The following is a 19,570-nucleotide window of genomic DNA, read 5'->3' on the forward strand; positions in this document are numbered from 1 at the left end:
TCTCAACATGTGTCTCATTCCAAACCCCCACACACTACACTGCCTGTAGGAGGCATCCACAACACAAACACACTTACACACACTTACACACACACACACACTCACACACACAGCGAGAGCACATATTTCTCCTCTTGCCGTAGAGAGTCAGTACAGGAGAGTCAGCTTCAGCGTGGACGGTGAAGGTTAATAATGTTAGACTGAAACAGTTTAGACAGTTTGAGGAGCAGTGTAGAATATGTGGGGGGCAGGGCGTGGCTCTGGACGTTAAGATGAAATATCACAAACAGACAGCGCTTTTGGACTGCCTTCAATTTTTTCCCAGCTGAAAGCCGGTTGCTGTAAATTATCGCATGGGCTTTTATCGTTTGTATAAAAGATCCTCCAAAACTATGCGATAAAGGCTGTATATCTGAGCTCATCTTCCCCTGTCAGTCAGGGCAGCTGGTTGTTTGTGTGTTTGTGCATGTCTGTATAAAGCGTTATGGTTCGACCTCCCATCTCACCACACCACCAACACTATAGAGAACAGCCTAAGGACATTGTGTTGATCTATTCACATACCTGTCTGTATCTGTCACCATCAGTCATCCCACACACCGTACACACACCTTACACACACCGTACACACACCGTACACACCACACAACCCTCTACAGGTGCTCAATACATCCTGTAACCTCAATTCCCATCCTTTGCCTCCCACGTGTCACACCCTCGGGGGTGAACAATGCGCGTGCGGCGGGGTCCTTTGATGTTCCGATGTTGAAATGGTGGGGGAGTTAGGGCAGGCGTGGCCGGGCCAGGTTTGTGTGAGCCCACGGGGGCCGTCAGTGCGCATGAGCCCCCTGTCAGGACACGTTAGGCCGGGCTGTGATCTGCTCTGTGCTCCCCTCTCCTCTCCTCTCCCCCTGCCTGCCTGCTTGCCTCAGTGTGCTGCTCTTTGTGTCTGTAGCTCAGCTAGGCCTCTCTCTGATCTCCGCTTCTCTCTCTGTTCAGCAGGTCCAGGGTCACATGCCTCCGCTCACGATCCCCATTTTTCCCACCACGACCAACGCACCCTGGCAGCAGCCGCTGCAGCCCAGCAGGGCTTTCTCTTCCCCACCGGGAGTCTCTTACAACCAGTATGCTCCTCTCTTTCTCCCTGTTGTTTCTTTCTGTGTCTCTGTCTGTCCTGTTTTCTGTCTGTCCTGTTTTCTGTCTGTCCTGTTTTCTGTCTGTCCTGTGTCTCTGTCTGTCCTGTTTTCTGTCTGTCATGTGTCTCTGTCTGTCCTGTGCTCTGTCTGGCCTGTTTTCTGTCTGTCCTGTTTTCTGTCTGTCCTGTTTTCTGTCTGTCCTGTCTCTGTCTGTCCTGTTTTCTGTCTGTCCTGTTTTCTGTCTGTCCTGTTTTCTGTCTGTCCTGTTTGCTGTCTGTGCTGTTTTCTGTCTGTCCTGTTTTCTGTCTGTCCTGTCTCTGTCCTGTTTTCTGTCTGTCCTGTTTTCTGTCTGTCCTGTGTTCTCTGTCTGTCCTGTGTCTCTGTCTGGCCTGTTTTCTGTCTGTGCTGTTTTCTGTCTGTCGGACTCTGTCTGTCTGTTTTATGTCTGTCCTGTTTTCTGTCTGTCCTGTTTGCTGTCTGTGCTGTTTTCTATCTGTCCTGTTTTCTGTCTGTCTGTTTTCTGTCTGTCCTGTTTTCTGTCTGTGCTGTTTTCTGTCTGTCCTGTTTTCTGTCTGTGCTTTGTTTTCTGTCTGTCCTGTTTTCTGTCTGTCCTGTTTTCTGTCTGTCCTGTTTTCTGTCTGTCCTGTTTTATGTCTGTCCTGTTTTCTGTCTGTCCTGTTATCTGTCTGTCCCTGTTTTCTGTCTGTCCCTGTGTCTCTGTCTGTCCTGTGTCTCTGTCTGGCCTGTTTTCTGTCTGTGCTGTTTTCTGTCTGTCCGGACTCTGTCTGTCCTGTTTTTATGTCTGTCCTGTTTTCTGTCTGTCCTGTTTGCTGTCTGTGCTGTTTTCTATCTGTCCCGTTTTTCTGTCTGTCCTGTTTTCTGTCTGTCCTGTTTGCTGTCTGTGCTGTTTTCTGTCTGTCCTGTTTTCTGTCTGTGCTGTTTTCTGTCTGTCCTGTTTTCTGTCTGTCCTGTTTTCTGTCTGTCCTGTTTTCTGTCTGTCCTGTTTTTATGTCTGTCCCCTGTTTTCTGTCTGTCCTGTTATCTGTCTGTCCTGTTTTCTGTCTACCCCTCACTGTTATGGAGATGCAGTTTTCCACCTCACAAACACAGGTGCATTTTGGCAGCTATGGGTAATATTATGACATTGATGAAGGACCTTTCCCAATATACTCTATCCTACATATTTATTATGGGTATATATTTCATACATTTACTTGAAATGTATTTTTATGTCAGTAATGCTTTTTTTTTCAGTCCTAATTTTCACTGCCCCAGTTATCGTAGGATCTGTGCACTTACTCATATCCCAGTCTCCATACAGCATCAAAGAAAAGTGTAGTCAGTAAGGCCAAGGCAATGGCGTACATTACTCCATGTCACCTTGGAAATGGAGCCAAGCCTTAGGGAGTGTTCTGTGTTCATCTCCAAGGCAGCATGCCCTGTTCAACAATGGATATGAGTAAAAGGAGCACTGGAATGTAAACAGCTTTTCATCATGAAAGTGTCTTGACTTCTCTGGCTGTAATCACTGTGGAAAAATCTGCTGAGGGAGCTGCCTGCTGCGGTAACACAATACTCTACCTGGGTCATCCCTGACCCCTCACTCCCTCACTGTACTCATCAATCGCTCAAAAGGATTATGTACAGCCAGATATCAATTTAAACATACCGCGAATGGTGGAATGTGATAGCACCAGAAACATTACAGTATTCATGTCTATACATACTTTCCTGAGATAGTGTCTTGTTCCTCTGTATTCTTTATGGAGATGAGCTGACACGTCACTCACCCAGAAACAGACAGACAGACAGACAGCAGTAGAAAGAAGAGATTAGAAGAGTCAAGGTTAAGTGTAAAAAGTGAGAGGAGGAAGGGGAGGGGGCGGGCATCATTTGTCCTGTGGGGATGAAGGGTGCAGGCCAGGCCCCCTCCCAGGTGCCTCTTCTCCCCTTGCCTGTAGCAGCATGCCTCCCTCTCCCCTTTGTGTGACCGAACAGAGAAACAGAATGGCTCCACGCGCAACACATTCCAAATCCCCAAAACAAATTTGTGGGAAATTGCTACGACATGTTGTTCGACTCCCTGCCAGGGCAGTAACCTCGCGCCCTGATTCTCCTCGCCTCAGTGTTGCTGAGAATGAAAGATGTGCCACTCTGGGATTACTGTCCTTAAATATTCAGTCAGATCCCTGCCCCAGAGTGGACCCAGCCACACAGCCTCTCTCCCCCTTAGCCCTATGGCTGGGGCATTCCTCTTCCTTCTTGCTGAACATTGACTATCGGCTGGAAGGAAAGTCAAATTGCACATGCAAGGGTTTTCTCATCTCCCTGACCGACCTGGGGGAGGGAAGTCCAGGCTCTCCTTTTTGTCTGTCTGAATGCTCTCAGAAATACATTTGTTGTAAGCACCTTATCACAACATTGAGGTAACTCCAGGACATGCAGGGAGCAGAGGGGTCGAGTAAGATTGGCTAGTCTAGTCAGCGGGTACATAGCAGAACATTAAAAGGTGTGCTAGTGCAGCTAATACATTTACTATAAAGCCACAGGATGAAAAAAAAAGTCCGCTATTTTGGAACTACAGAGGCATGACAGCTTGAACAAAGCGCCTGAGGGGATTATTTTGCCAGTTTGATTTCTTTAATACATTTGACATAAAAAATGTTTTATTACAAATAACAGGAGGTATTATGGACTCACGGCATGCATGGGTCGCCATGTGTACACACAGATCCTGAATTATTCATGAGTTATTCATAAAGAAAAGGAAAAAAGGTCTGAAAGTGACTACCAATGACTACCATCATCAACTGAAGTAGCTTAACGGCTCTATTATCCTCAGCCCCCTATCACAAGATCCCATCTACTGATGACCAGTCTGATAGAGCAGAGGATGCTGCTGTGTCCACCCTCCATGAAGACTAGTGAAGTGGCCAAGCGTTCACTTCCACGCTAGGAGCACACTAATCTGATGTCATCTTTATGAGACAGACCCTCCCAGGGACCGCTGCTTATGACCCTGACCCCGCTGTGTTGCCACAACGACAGAACTACTCTGCACACACTGTGCTCCAATGGCCCCTGACGTTGCATGGCAGAGCAGAGACGCAGGTCATCCTTTAAACAAATAGACCCCAGCTCGCTCTGTTTACATGGACACAGAGACCATTCCCACTCTGATAGTAGTCTAATGGGCCTGCAAAATGACTCCATGGTCATTGGGTCCCTATGCTATGATGAGGACACACATAGACACCCTGCTGGAATGACTCCTGCCACACTTCTGTTTCGGCGGCCCACAATAACCAACCGGGCCTGTCCCTCTTGTGACTGAATACAGTAGCTGCATAAGAGCTCCATGGAATCTGTGTCAGCCATTCATGCTCACAAGTGTTAGGCCTTCTAATTGTTGTTTAACACCAACTCTCTCACCGCCTTGTTTAGCTGGATAGAGACATTGTTAGCACTTCAAACAGAGAAAATGAAATAGGGCATAGAGTTAGTAATTGAACATTCATTCCATAGCCACTTGTTTTCAAAGAACTCAAGTATTCTGACAGAATATTTTAGATTGCCCTTGCCCTTAGCATCAGGTTCCTAGTTGTGAAGAGCTCTGTTAGAGAAAGGATCTTCTCTTCTCCTGCGTCAGGCCCTGCTCTATAGTCCTACCCACTCATTTTCATTAGTGTTGAGCCCATGCTCTCATGCTGTGGTGTCTTCAAGCACAGGCTCCAGGCAGCTGGAGGGCCCTGCACTAGATAAGGGTGCTCACCCGATAAAGAGTCAGGGCCCGATGGTTCAGTCCCCACACAACTCCACTTAATTTGGCCCGTTTTGAGCATGATACCTGGCTGAGAAAAGGAATGCAGGATGAGTTGAACCTCTCTCTCCACCATTACTATCACCTACAGAGACCTTCAAACATTATTCAGCAGCTCCTGTCTGTCTCTGCTTTCACTTTCTCTATAGCATTATGATGTTGAACAGCTAGGGGCTCGTTGGCCCCATCTGTCTTGTTGGACAGGGAATGTCTTTGATACTGGTGTCGTTGGTAGTACGACCATATCAGAGGTTAATTACTGGTTGATTCCTATGGAGGACCCTCCGTATGTAAGCTCCGACAGGACCAGAAATCACCCTTATGAGTTTGGTTCACTGTGGATGGATGAGAGATCCTGTTTTGATCGCAGTGATCACTGTGCCTGCATCAGGGCTGCGGCAGCCGACTTGTCATGATGAAGGGAATCCATCCATCTCATCCCCTCAGCAGTTCCAGGAGTGACAACAAACACCCTATCCATAGCGTGCCTTCTCCATATGCCAGAGTTATGTACCCAGCTCTGGCCCAGCCATGGCGTCATCTGGCTCCCCCCTGTTGGAGCCTCCTAGTGATCCATCACCCAGGCCTGACCATGGGATCCAGTCATGGGATCAGCCGTCCTCAGGACAGCAGCACCCGCTTGAAACCCTGATTCTCTTTCATTACTGACACCAGGCTGGCAGCACGCCCAGTCTACTGGAGTCTTTATACAACCCCTGGACCCCCTAGACCCCCAGAAACCCCCTCCAGACCCCCAGTACAGTGCCGGTGGTGTCCTCACTTAGCAGCTGAGCCCTCCCTGGTTTCACATGACTTGTACATTGAGCCCCTCGAAGTCGCGACATAACTCCCCCCACTCCGTCTCTGTTTGCAGTATATACTCATGCAGGAGAGGTGCATTGAGAAAAAAAAGCCCATGGGGGGTTGTAGCGACCCACACCGCACCCTTTCCTAGAGACCAATTTGAAATCACTTCACTGGCGTGATTTTATTTGCCCCTACCTTAAATTGGGATGGAATTTCCTGGCTGTATCACAATGTGCTGTGCTGTACAAAGACTGCAAAGTGAGGGTGAGAAGGAAGTAAAAGAAATTGAAAGGGAAAGGGGGCTCCTAGTCAGTTGTACAACTGAATGCTTTCTTCTAAAATGTGTCTTCCATAAAACAGAAGGTATATACATTCACCGTCATGCCTGTGGCTTAATGGCACCATATGAAGTGACAGGTAGAAGTGGGGTCTGAACTAGGGCCAATTTACCCTCAGTCACATGCTTCAGTCAACCCCTAGTAGGCTCAGTACTAGCCTGGCCCATCTCACCGGGGGTTGGTCTGTCTGTCTGAACACACTGGGCTGAGTGTAAAGGCTTCTGGTACTGAGTTAGACTCAACACTCCCACAACATCAATCATATAGGCTGTCCTTCAAACTCATGACAGCTAGCCAAGGCACTGTAAAGCAATAAAATACAAATTATATAAAAATAATTCATACTGGTTAGATTGGTGTGATAGCAAGATAAAAAATGTTATTTGTTAGCCGTGTTATTGTAACAGTACACTTGTTCTAACCAGTTTCTTAAAGCACTGTTTCCTTGCTTGTCTGCCAAGACTCTCACTGCCAAACAAACAATGTTGTGTGAAACAATAGCAGAAGACATGTCCACAAATCCTCAGAACACTCCACTTCCTCTGTGCATAATCGCTTATAATCACACAGATATTTAACACACACCTTTCATAGTGCCTGTTGGTTTTCAGCGTGGAGATGGAGAGGAGAGCTGAGGGAGTGGGAGTGAGGAGGGATGTAGTGTGGTGGAGGATACGTTCTGAGTAATCCTGCCTCCAGTCGGCCCAGTCTGAGCCTTTTGTTAATGCAGATGTTTGGGCCGGGAGCCGAGGGGGCCCCAGAGGAGGAGAGGAGAGGGAGAAGAGGGCCCAGGGACTGTGTTGGCACATGCCTATGGCACTGGGGGCCCCGGCTCCCTTAGCGCATTGTCTCCAGCCTGTGCACATTGTTCTCTCCACTCCCGACAGGTGATAACTACCCAGTGCAGATTCATTCCATCCACAATGGCAGCTGCGGCAGCGTCGGGACTCAGCCCCCCCCAGCTTCCAGTATGTGCTATGACAAAGAATGCTGCTCGGGACGCCCAGCCAAGCCCAGGGGAGAAAAAGCGGCTAAGCAGCTGTATGTGCCTAAGTAATGAACTGCGCGCACTAAATATTCCTGGAGGCCCTAGCTCCTACAAACATCACCTTACACCTTACAGTTTACCCTGTTTTATAGAGGAACCCCATAGCTCCACCAGAGACAGGGAGTTAGGATGATAATAGTTGTTAGAGGGAATGAAAATCACTCCAGTTTACCTTAATCACCTCCTGTAGAATCTATCAGACAGACAAACTGTTTACTGTATTTCTGTTCCTGTGTTACACTGTTTTAGAGTTCACTTGTGTGTGTGTGTGTGTGTGTGTGTGTGTGTGTGTGTGTGTGTGTGTGTGTGTGTGTGTGTGTGTGTGTGTGTGTGTGTGTGTGTGTGTGTGTGTGACCTAAAGTAGTGTGTGTTGTGTGCACAGACAAGAGGGCGAATGCAGTCTAAATGTAATCGGGACAGAGAAAGAGCAAGAGAAAGAGACAAAAAAAAAACAGAAAAAAAAAGAAAGAGAGAGAGAGAGAGGACAAAGAGATAGAGAGAGTAAAGACAAAAAAAAACAGAAAAAGGGAAAAAGAGGAAGAAAAGAGAAACAGAGAGAGAGAGAAAGAGACAGAGAAAGACAAAGATAGAAACAGAGAGAGATAGAGAGAGATACAGAGAGGGCAGAGAGAGAACAAAAAGATAGAGAGAGATAGAGAAGCAAAAAAGAGAGGAAGACAAAAGACACAGAGGAAGAACAAGAAAAAGACAGAGAAGAAAAACAGAAAAAGAGATAGAGAAAAACAAAAAGGGGCTAGAGAAGAGACTAGAAAGACAGAAAAACGGCGAAGGCGAAGCTTATTCCTGAACAGAGAGAGAATGCTGGGATAGACTCCAAAGCCACTGCAGGCCCTTCCAGGAGCGTTCACATGAAGCTGTTAAGAGCTGAACTGGGGTCAGGGCTAGCAGGCTATACTGTTTAATAAAGATAATTATCTGGGTTCCATCTTCATAGTCATTACCGTTATAATTATCATCACTATACATCCAGCTTCCTCTTATCTCTCCTCAGCCCGAGGCATGCTCTTTCTATCCAAGTTGACAATATGTATTCCCCAGGTTACTTTCTCGGGGTTCTATTTGCTAGCTAATACACAGAATGGCTATAGGAAGCTTAGCAAAACCCTCTGTACAATTACACTAATGCTATTACTCCTGCCTGCTTGCTTAAGAAATTATCAACGTCCTTAGCACCAGTTCTGGGAATTATGAAGATTGAAGATATCTTTTGAAACTGTGTTATCATAAATATTTAAGGCTCTCTCAAACTACTTGAATAAGGATCATCAGTGCAATATGTAGACTTTAGTGTTCTGCCTTTGAAACAAAGGAGAAAGGAAGAAAGAAAACTAGCTCCTCAAGGCGCCTGCTTTTGTGCCCGCTTGTTGTTTTTGTCAACACCAGTGATAAGCTGTTGTTAGCAATTAGACATTAAGCTTCTCTGATAGCCAGGATCGGAAGCTAAACAAAACCAGAGTGAGACAGGAGTAGGAGAGAGGGAGGAGGCGAAGACTGAGAGGAAAGTGTCTTGTAACTATATTTCTTCTACAGCTGATACATGAACACAATTTGTCCTTCAGAGCTTATTGCGCTCCTCAGCATTAATGAGCCTTGGCAAGTTCTAACAATACTTGCAGTTGGAGCTGAGAGCCCTGCTTTATCACGCAGTGAGCCATTGCAGCCATGGGAAGAACATTTGGGAGCGTGGAAGGTGCCGGGATAAGTCTGTTCATGTTTTTTCTTGCTGTGTGTGTGTGTGTGTTACTCTCTGTTTGTGTATCATAAGAAAGCTTGAGGAAAGCACAGTCTGGGAATCTACTGAGTGTCTATTTATAATGGTGTTCTAGGTCAGATGGGCTAGTCATATATTTGAAGGGGTGAGGGGGGGGCTTCAATTAATTCTGATAACGTATTTAACCCCAGGAATGGGGCGAAAGCAAGAACCTCCAAGACCATGACTTAGCTGACCTTTAGAGTACACAGTAAACAAAAAAAGAGGTGCATTCCTATTAGGTGAAGTCTGTCCGCCTGTCGTCACCTATTTCGGCTGCCTGCTGCTATTTACCCTGCATAGAGTCTCCCTTAAAACAGCAAGGCCAAGTCCCAAACAGCCTTTTTTTAGTGCTGGGATCAACAAGCCCAGCCACATGTGACTCCTATCACTTCTTCTACAAAGCACTGGGAGACAGGATGATTAAAACAGAATATGAAGAGCAGAGATGCAAGTGATTAAGTTAAGTTCACTGTCTCCTCTCATAGTGATAATAGTGTTAGCTCCATCATCCCCATCTCCCTCAAGTCTAGCAGTGAAACAAGGGAAACGCCAGAAGAGAAGAACAGAGGAGCTCTGTGTCACACAAGTCACATCAGGACAAAAAAGCAGACAATATGTTCTTTTAGTCAACAAGAAAAAATAGAGTGACAAAGAGGAGTGTATGTGTCATTTTGTGGTGAGAGGATATGAGGAGACACTTTGTGATGACAGTTAGAAAGTACAGCACTGCGTAGTGGTCGTGCTCTCTAGCAACTGTGGCTCGCTGTCCAGTCAGAGGACAACTGAATTCAGTCGTTGCGACTAAGAGCTGCAGGAAGCATTACATTATGATGTTAGTTCCCACTGAGCAATGATGACGTTTAGTTCGGTGTTGGATTATTTTAAAAAGTCATCAGCGCGTAAGGGAATTTCCTATTTTTGCCAACCAACTTTTTTAACCTAAATCTGATAGCGTGACATTTTATGTTGATTTCGCGTTAGTTGACTCACTCACATCCTGTAAATCTATACATTAGAGCTGTTGTCTGTGCACCAGTGGTTTATCATATTCTTTCATTCAGTATATTTCTGATGTCTCTCCTATTCTGTGTAGGCTCTTATTCTACATGCTAATCTTTTAACCAAAGCATCTCTGCTGCTAATTGCTGGAGGTCTGTGGAGGATCAGCCAGACAGAATGTGTGTGTTCTGGGTGTGATCATCAGTACAGTGGCCATATCCACAAAGTTTTGGTTTCACGCGTCAGCAGACGAGGAAGCACTTGAGACTCAAGCGAGCCCCCCCCATTCACCTGCAACGCCTTCAACTTCCTGGGCTGAGGACCCTCCCCTGCGTGGCATTGGCTCAGCATACCTCCTCTAATTAAAATATATCTCACTGTCAGCAGCCTGGCAAAGTATAATTTTCACAATTTATCGAGTTTCTAGATTGTGAAATATATGAACCTTAAAAAAGTGTCTTATTGGAGGAAGTGGTTTCACAAGTACGGCAGCAGTAATGTGCTCAACCATCCAGTCAGGGATGCTGGCCGCTCTGTCAGTCTCACCTCAATGTTGACCACGCACCCGCTCCACAATCTCCACTGTCATAACAGTATGGGCCCTACGTGGGAGGATCCTCTCACTCCCCCCTCTCTGCCCTTCCTCTCCAGGCATAAAAACCAAGGTAACAAAGGTTTAGGGCAGTGGATGTAAATTAATCTTGGTCAGGTGCGTTTGGTGTTGGAAGTGTAATTTGCTTGTCAAACAGGGTGGGTGCGGGCCATGGTGGCTGGCAGGAAGAGAAGGCTGTCTAGGCATTTCTCAGTACAGGTGAATTTCACTCAATGCTTCCCTGACAAAGATTTGGCCTTTCGATCTCTGAGTCACAGGGAGAGAAGGCGTGTAGCTGCTATCCCTCCGACCCGGGTGCCCTCTTCGCTGGGTCACTCAGGCCTGGATGAGCTCAGGACAAGCGAAACAACTGGCTCCGCCCTGGACTATCCTGCCCTGGTCCCACAACGGCTTTAGCTCCTAACAAGGAAATTGTGCTCGGATTGTTACCCCGATGAAACCGCCACCCACTATAGTCAATTAGCGGACAAGACAAGAAAGAAATTCCTTAAATTTCACCAAAAAATAATTTTCAGTTGGAGTTGCACTTAATTTGTTGTTTGTAGACTACCCTCTCCGCCTTTATACCCTGCTGAAAAACAATTTCCTTAAAGCTGATGTGGAAGCCTGATATATTGTTGGAAGTCTTTTACCAGGTGATAAACAGGAGAAGGAACTTTAGACGGGACTGTTTTTTTATCAGTGGAACCAGACTTTGGGCGTTTGCAGCTTGAGTTTAGTGAAAGCATCATTGGATGAAGCGGAACATCTGTGTCCCCCTCTATAGGGGATCAGAGAGCAGCAAATGGACCTCTTAACAATCAGTCAAATCCTCAATTTACAGTCTATCTCTCTCTGCCCCCTCCCAGTCTCGCTCTACACTTTCTCTCATCCTCTATATCCCTAGCTTTCTCCTCCATCTCCTACTTGCTTATATTACCCTCTTTCTTTCTCCGTTTAATTTTTTTGCCTCTTTCTGTGTGCACTCTTACTAGCACTACCTCAAGGTGGGACCGTCACATCCTTAAGCTGTAGCATCTTGGATGTTAAATTGCCTGAGTGATAGTGACTTTTACCCTGCAAATTACCATCCCATCTCAGTGGAAATGGCATCACTCAGGCCCAATGCTAAACCCTGCTCTACTTGCTGTCATAAACACATGAAAAGCAGCCCACGATGCTAATGACTTAGCCGGACCAGATCTGAGCAGCGAGAGATGCGTGTAGAGGGCACTCGAGTAGCTGAGGCAGCTGGAGTGACAGGAGGGACTTCGGAGTCTCAAGACTCCCAGACAGAAAGGAGGAAAGCAGGAAACCTGGTATTATCTTTTGTTTGGAGAGCAAATGTTTGTGGCCACTCCGGATGTGTGGAGAGACTGGGGCCTCTGCACCATCACCAACAACAAGTAAAACACTTTGCGACTTTGAGTTTAAAGAACTGGAGACCAGACACAGAGAGAAAGGCGAGAGAAAGAGAGAGAGAAAGCAGCTGGTGCTCTGCTCTTCTGGGAGAGACGGAGAGGAGGAGGAAGGGGAAGGAGTAGGAGGGGAGGGACGGGAGTATAGGAAGTGTGTGTGTTTGTGTGTGTGTTTTAACTGTTTTCTTTGAGGAAGTGGATACTGTAGGAGTCAACACCAGGCTTTGTTCAGTCTTAGTTCCTTGTTTCTGTGTTCTGGCCCAAGTAGCATCATTGGGAGAGCCCAGGCAGCAGGACCTCTGTGGCTGCCTGTCTGCCTGCCCAGCAGAGCCATAGAGGTGAGGGCTAGGAGCTTATAATATCAAACATCAGAAAAACAGGCTTTACCAGCCCCAACGATTTGCATAGTATAGCACGGAAACCATAACATTACATTTATCATAGACACTGCTTGTTGTGTTAAAAGTAGTCATTATTCACCCCCCATTGTCTCTCTCTTTTCTTCTCTATCTGTCAAATCCGTCAATCTGTCTGTCTCTCCTCTCTCTCTCTCTCTCTCTCTCTCTCTCTCTCTCTCTCTCTCTCTCTCCTCTCTCTCTCTCTCTCTCTCTCTCTCTCTCTCTCTCTCCCGTACCTCACTCAACACAAACATTCCTGGCATCTTCCTACCCTCAATAGCTGCTCCATTTTAATTGGTAAGGACAGTGAAGTCAAGTGTTTTAGTGCTTGAGAATGAGTTTGTTTTTGTGGCAATAGGAGAGTGCAGGTGAAACCACTACTGCTACTGATGAGCGCCGAGAGCAGAGGCGACTCCAGGACTCGACCTGCTGCATGCTGGTCGTTGTGGACCTGGGGCACCAAGCCAGCTCTTCCCTAGCCCCAGCCCACAGGAGTACAGTCCCAGCCCCTGCCCCAGTCCCAGTCCCAGACCCCTACCCCAGTCCAGCCCCAGGCCCCTGCACCCCAGCCCCAGCTCCTGATCCCTGTCTCTTACCATTGACTTTCAAGTGCCAAAACCCTCATTACCAACAGGCACCTTCTGGTGTGGCAGACCTACCAAGATGGTGGGGTGCGGGAAAGGAGTAAGTGTGGGCCTACCGGAGAGACCTGGACAAGCAGGCCAGGCAGGCAGATGTCCTTCAGTTAGGGACTGGAACATGTCCCTGGACAGGAGGCGTTAGTCAGTCAGGTCAGCCAGTGGCTGTCTCTGTCTTCCCCTCTCCCTCCCTCTCCCTCCCTCAGAACTCCACACCCTCTATTTCTAGTGCCCAGCTAGTTAACACATACATTCTTACACAACTAGGCCGCAGGCACTGGAAGGCACGGCGACCACCTCCGCCTTCACCTCCTCTGTCCTTGGGCGGTGCATGGTTTAGTTAGCGGTGGCTGTGTCGTCCCCACACCTCCCTCCTGCATGTCTTCCTGCTCTCACAGTTTGTATTTATTGGCTCTTACCTCCTTGATCTGGCTGTGCTGGGTAGAAGCTGCAGCTCCTCACCCTGCCTTTCGACCTGCTAATCCAGGGCCTCACAAAAGCCAGGCTGACTGCCTCTAATTTGAAGCAAAACCCAATTATGCTATTTTCCGAACAATAAGTTCTTCCCCACTCGAGGTCAGGGCTTTGCCCATCTACAGCTCTGTTAACAAACATCTGTCCAACGAGCTAGGCTTCCGCTCCGCTCCTACCACAGACTGGAGCCTCACGTGTAGCCCACAGACATAGTCAGGCAGCTGGGCGAGAGGCCATGCTCAACTCCCCAATCTCATACATGTTTCAACTATGTCACCTAACCCAAAATGCTCAAACTAACTCAGCGTTGTATTAGTGAGGTTGGGGGTAGAGTTTTGTCCATTTGATGCCTTGAAGACAAAAGGCTGTTTGTGTGGCAAGAGGTGAGGCATTACTATCATTAATGGGAACATAATCAATTCGGTCATTTCCGCTGCCCATGTGCTGTTGTGCGCCTCAGGTTCCCCAGAGAATGAACCTTTTGTGTGCTGTGTATGTAGTTAGATAAAGTTTGAGTACAGGAGAGTATACATGTTTATATCTGGAGATGTGTGAGCAGGACACAAAGTCGCTGTTTGGCTTTGAGTGTGCGTCTGCACTACGGAGGGTGGGGCACACAGGCCACGGGGCTGCGCCGCCTCCATCCACACAAATGGAGTCTGTATGGGGCCCTGGCAAACCAGGAAATGAGACAAGGCATGCTGATTGGTCATGCAGAACAGAAAGTAAATTCTCCTTGACATGTCATCTGTTTGAATAACATAGAGAAACAGGCGGCTTACCTGCACTCTGAGCCCAGAAGGCTTGTCAGAGGATTATGAAATTGGTATCTGTCTGGTCTGGAGCTGTGAAAGTTTGTACATACTGCTCTACCTAGCCCTCACTCTGAGACCTTGATCCCTGGCTGACTGAAGCCCACCACTTACAGCAGGGGACAAAGCCAATTTAACCACTTGCCTGGTGGCCAATCAATAATAGCCTGGGGCAGACAGTAGTGCTGTCAACATGAGAGGGAGTGGGTCTTAGAGGCCATACAAAAACATAATAAACTCCAGACCTGATCATAAAACAATCTAATTTTTGCTGTTCAAACTGACTGGAAAAGAGTGGAAACTCAGATTTATGTATTTAGATAGTAGATACCCCATTAATTATAGTTCACATGTTCATAGTGCCTAGAAGTTTTAACAGCATCACTAAAGCCTCCAGTTTTCATCAATGATAGACAATCTGCGCTTCCCCATGTCTAAGGTTTATTTAAATGATAAGCGTTTATTGTGTTTGTAGGATTTTTTTAAGTAGCACATTTCTGTGATTTGTGTCTGACATTTTTTAATATGGTTGCTGAAGACATCGGTATCCGTAATAACCTATCCACTAAGCGCCTGCCAGATAATCAGGACAGCAGTAGACATATAGAATATTATACAGAGTTCAATCCCTTTGCTGTGTGGAAAAGTGATTGTCATTGAGCAGCTTAGCCAGTCATCAAAACCGCGTCTGAGTGGTAAAGTGCACCACTGAATTGGTAAAGTTACGGTTACTCTTAAGAAAACAAGCAGTGAGCATCAATGGTCTTTGTGCAGCAAGCAGGATGGGAGCCTTAATAATGTATGCGTTTAATGTATTGTGATGGGAGTCAACTGGGTTTGGTTTCTAAATTGTGGGATGGCAGGCGTATTGAGGGCCAGCTCAGGTGGCTGTGTTATAGGGTCCCATTGCAGGCCAGAAACTCAACAGAAACCTCACTGCAGCTCAACTACACAGTGGAGGTGGAGGAAATCAGAACAGTCTCTCACGTTGTGAAAACTTCTCTCTGTGATGACGGAAAAGGCGGCTCAAGTGTACTGGAATATGAAAGGCCCATGGCAGTTTCAAAGGCTGCTATCTCTCCCTGGATTCAAGCGTATACATTAAAGACCCAGCTGATGGGAGGGTTCCTCTGCCAGGCATGGAAAGAGGAAAGGCGTGTGAGAGAGAGAGAGAGAGAGAGAGGGAGAGAAAGCGAGAGGTGACGGGGGCAGAGACAGAGAGAGAGAGAGAGAGAGAGAGAGAGAGAGGAGAGAGAGAGAGAGAGAGAGAGAGAGAGAGAAAGAGAAAAGAAAAGAAAAAGCTTTGAATGGTGTCCGGCTGGATGTTAACGCCTTAGCGGGTTTCCTCCCTCTCCCCTCCCTACAGCAACTGTATGCCTTGCCCAGCTTGCCAGCATGCAGGTTCTCTCCTGGAGCCAAGATGCCGCCACTCCCAGCCTCCCAACAACAGCGGACCCATCTCCCCCTCCGGCCTGGAAGAACGACAAAGATCCTCCCAGCCCTATCACTCAAATCGCTGTAGGCCCCCGCCTCTCATCCCTCTCACAGCCCACCACCCACTGCCCAAATGCCCCGCCACTCAAGCCAAGGAGTAGCCCTGCCTACCCTCACCCCATCATACTTAACCCACCCACCGCCCACCGCCAAAGTACTGGAGTGGTGTATTGACCAGCCTGCTGCCTGCTCAAATGAGTGGTAGGAGTGGTAGTGGTGCTGCTGTTCTTGCCTTCTGTGCTAATACTGGGCCAAAAACGTCTTTGTTACATCAATGTGGGGCTTTAACACTAGGCTCCGCTCTCTCTCAACCAGAACTGTGGACCTGGTTGCTTTGTTAGCTGTGAGGCGCCTAAGTGAGAGAATTTGTGGAACACATGGTTTCCAGATCACAAGGAACAGCAAAACCTTTTTTTTATTATCACATCCACATGGGGATGGAACAAAACCAGTTAGAACAGAGAGAGTCTTTCGTATGTTAATGCAGTTTAAAAAGTAAGGGAAAGGAGGAATTGATGGGTCTTATTGTGCCTTGTAAATAAACCAGAGAGCAGGGCCTGCTACTGCATGGCCTGAATCCACCAGACCCTCTGTATGGGGGCATAGGGTAGATACATCATCCTCTCACCCATTTAGAGGCCAAAATCTGAAACATGCCTCCATTTGGAAAAGTTCAGCCCAATATCACAATAGTGAAGGGACTTGAATCATGCAATTGAATGGTAGTGCAGCATCTCTCTGCTGGTATTCTCTTCAGCAAGGATCTGGAGGCTAAAACACTGCCTCCCCCACAACTCCCAGGCACACAGCCTCCTCGGGAAGCTCATCCATGGGCCTGTATCAAGCTGTCTCCTCAACATTGTCACTTTCTTGGATCTATGTCATTGGCTGTTTGTTAGATAAGAGGCACTGTACAGATCCTACAGGCCTTTTCACTCAAATATTTTGACATTTGGAGTTGATGATTCTGAATTGGCTCTATGGGTATGTATCGTACTTCTAAACAACTACAAAGGTTGTGAACTTGAACTATCATAACTAAACACTAAGTACCAAGTACATATAAAGATTTCTAGATTCATCCTTTAGTTAGAATTAGATTGCTGTTAGTTTTGTTTGTCAGCTTGCAAGATTGGATGACAAAAACTGTGTATTGGACTGTAATAACAAGGCCTTGAGGCAGTCTGTGCCTTCGAGCTAGCCATATGTTTGGACAAAGAAGACACTTGGGCTTTTAGAAAAAGACTGTTAACAACAGCATACAGACTAATCTCAGTGATGAGACTTCACTAGAAAGATAGATAAGGAGGCAGTAGAGCTATCCTTGAAGCCCCACCCAGGTACTTTCCTCCATTGGTACGGTGTAATACCACCATTTAGTAACATCCAGTCAAGGTAGCAGGTATCCTCTCCAAGAGCTCCCCGGACACTGCCCTGGGAACACCAGATCACCATCGGCCTCAATCCACAACTTACTGCTGCCTCTGTGCTGCACTGCAACCAGCCCAGCAGACATGTCCTTCCTGTGACCTGACACATCTCACATTAACTCACCCAACCCACTTTAAGAATGCATTTTCTAAGCCAGTTATAAATTTATTACACACTGTTGGATGCAGGTATTACATGAGAACAAAAATGACTAACTATTAGTATCCGATGAGAAAGGAAAGGGGTTGGAAACTAACTTATGAATTAGAAATGCAACTGTGGACGTTTGATGACTGTGCCACAACCATGTCTTTAATCATCACACAGTGCATCTCTGTAATGTGGTTATTATTCCCATTCTTAGACCAGAGAAGAGGGAGAACAGATGAAGATGGACAGAGAGGCAAAATCTAATTTAATTATTGTGAAAAAGGCCAAATAGGGGAGGACAGGCCATGATGGCACAGGTGCCCAGCAGATGAATGAGGAGAGAGGGGAGAGGAGAGGAAAAGAGGGGGAGAGTAGGAGCAGAGCAGGATAGAAGAGGAGAGGAGAGAAGGGGAGAGGAGAGGGGAGCAGTGGATGGTCAGATATGGGGAGCCACTAGTAATTAGTCAGGAGCAGAGTGTTGTCTGGGAGCCCACACATACTCCCAACAGGATGGGAAGCCCTTATTACATCGATCCCTCTCTCTCCCGCTGTCTCTCCTCTCTCTCTCCCCTCTTTCGTCTGCTTTCTCTGTCTGTCTCAGCTCTCTCCTATCTCTCGCTCTCGCTCTCTCCCACTCCTTTCCCTTACCCCATCTCCCACAAGGGAGGAGGGAACGCAGCCTCTTCAACCCTGTCCGCCCGGCCCAAGACGGTGAAGGCCAGTCAAGTCCCCCACGTCCCCACACACAGCCTCCTGTTCACGGAAGGGCAAGACCAGCCAACAGTCTGCTGAAGAGCGGCATCCCCAGTCCTGGGAGGCATGGGCCGTGGGTCTTCTCTGGGTAAGAACGGCCAACTGCTGCATCTCACCCCATCTCCAATAGTCAATACATACTGATTGAATAACCACACAGGAGCACACACAGATCTGTTTTGAACTGGCCACCCCCTAGATCACATAGAAAGATCATTATAATCTCCACAACATTGATATAGGATCAAAGCTGATATTTTGTTGGTTTTATTTTCTGTGTCAGGATAATGGGAGTTGAACATACAATATTTCACACACTGTCAAGGTGTACAAATGGTTTTGAACAATGTGACCAACAATAATAAGTAATGGATTAAACAAAAGTGAATGACGTTTTATCCCTATGTAGACGAAACTGTTGACACAATTGCAACTCCTATTCTCGGTAGAACCTTGGTATTAAAAACCATGCAATCTAGACCTGCGGATGTTGTAACACATTATTTGTTTTTAAGAGGTCTCTACGTTTCACCATCCTCTCATGTTAAGATTTTCTACTCAGCCGTTGCTAACTGTTATTAAATGCAATTCTTCATTAAAAGTGGCTGTATTTCCCGCTGTTTGGCTCAGACCGTGGGCTTTAAACCCAGTCCCTATGTTTGTTTTTCTTCAATTTTGTGTTTTTAACTGTATCCCTCCTCACCTAACTTTGAGATGTTAATTACACAAAGAAGGCGACAGACTCGGTCTACTGCCTCTCGCTGTCTTTAAAACAGCCCCACATGTACACAGATGCAGGCAGCACACACACACACACACACACACACACACACACACACACACACACACACACACACACACACACACACACACACACACACACACACACACACACACACACATACACACTCACTGGAAAAAGGAGGAGGGGTCCTCCTCCTACAAGGCTTGATTCTCCACATAGGATGATGAACACCTGTCAGTGGGGCTCGCCCACTGCGGAATCAAAATGAATAGTGTGTATGTGTATCTACTGTTTATGTGTGTTTGTTTTTAACTCAAGGAACCTTTCTCCCTCCTCTGTGACATCCTGTCCAGCCTGGAACCAACTCCACAGCGCTGTTCGGGGACCAGATGCGGTGTGATGAAGGCCATCCAGAGGCAGGAAGATGAGAGAACAGGGATCCAGAGAGAGCAGCTGCAGCACCACCAGCAGGGCAAGGGAGGTGGCCAAGCTCTCTCTGCCCTCACAGGCATGGGCCTCAACAACTGCAGCAGTGACAAGGTAGGAATGCCTGGCTCCGTCCGTAAGTGTCGTTATCCAGCTCTCTGTGTATTTTCTCATTCCTTTTCTCCTTTCTTCCATGTATCTTCCTGTATGTTGGTTTATGTTTATTACTCTTCTTCTTTGTTTTTTTCTCCTCCTTGTCCTCAACAACAGAGCTGGCTCACTGAGGGCATTGTGAGTAGCCCAAAACGAACTAGTAA

The 19,570-nt window shown here is 47.0% G+C and overlaps 1 pseudogene; it reads left to right on the plus strand.

Annotated features, from left to right (window-relative positions):
* LOC123484467 overlaps positions 1-19,367 on the plus strand; it is a 110,188-nt pseudogene extending 90,821 nt beyond the window's left edge.
* The last annotated feature ends 203 nt before the right edge of the window (positions 19,368-19,570 follow it).

This window comes from Coregonus clupeaformis, unplaced genomic scaffold (assembly GCF_020615455.1).
Source record: "Coregonus clupeaformis isolate EN_2021a unplaced genomic scaffold, ASM2061545v1 scaf0325, whole genome shotgun sequence".
Lineage (NCBI taxonomy): Eukaryota > Metazoa > Chordata > Actinopteri > Salmoniformes > Salmonidae > Coregonus > Coregonus clupeaformis.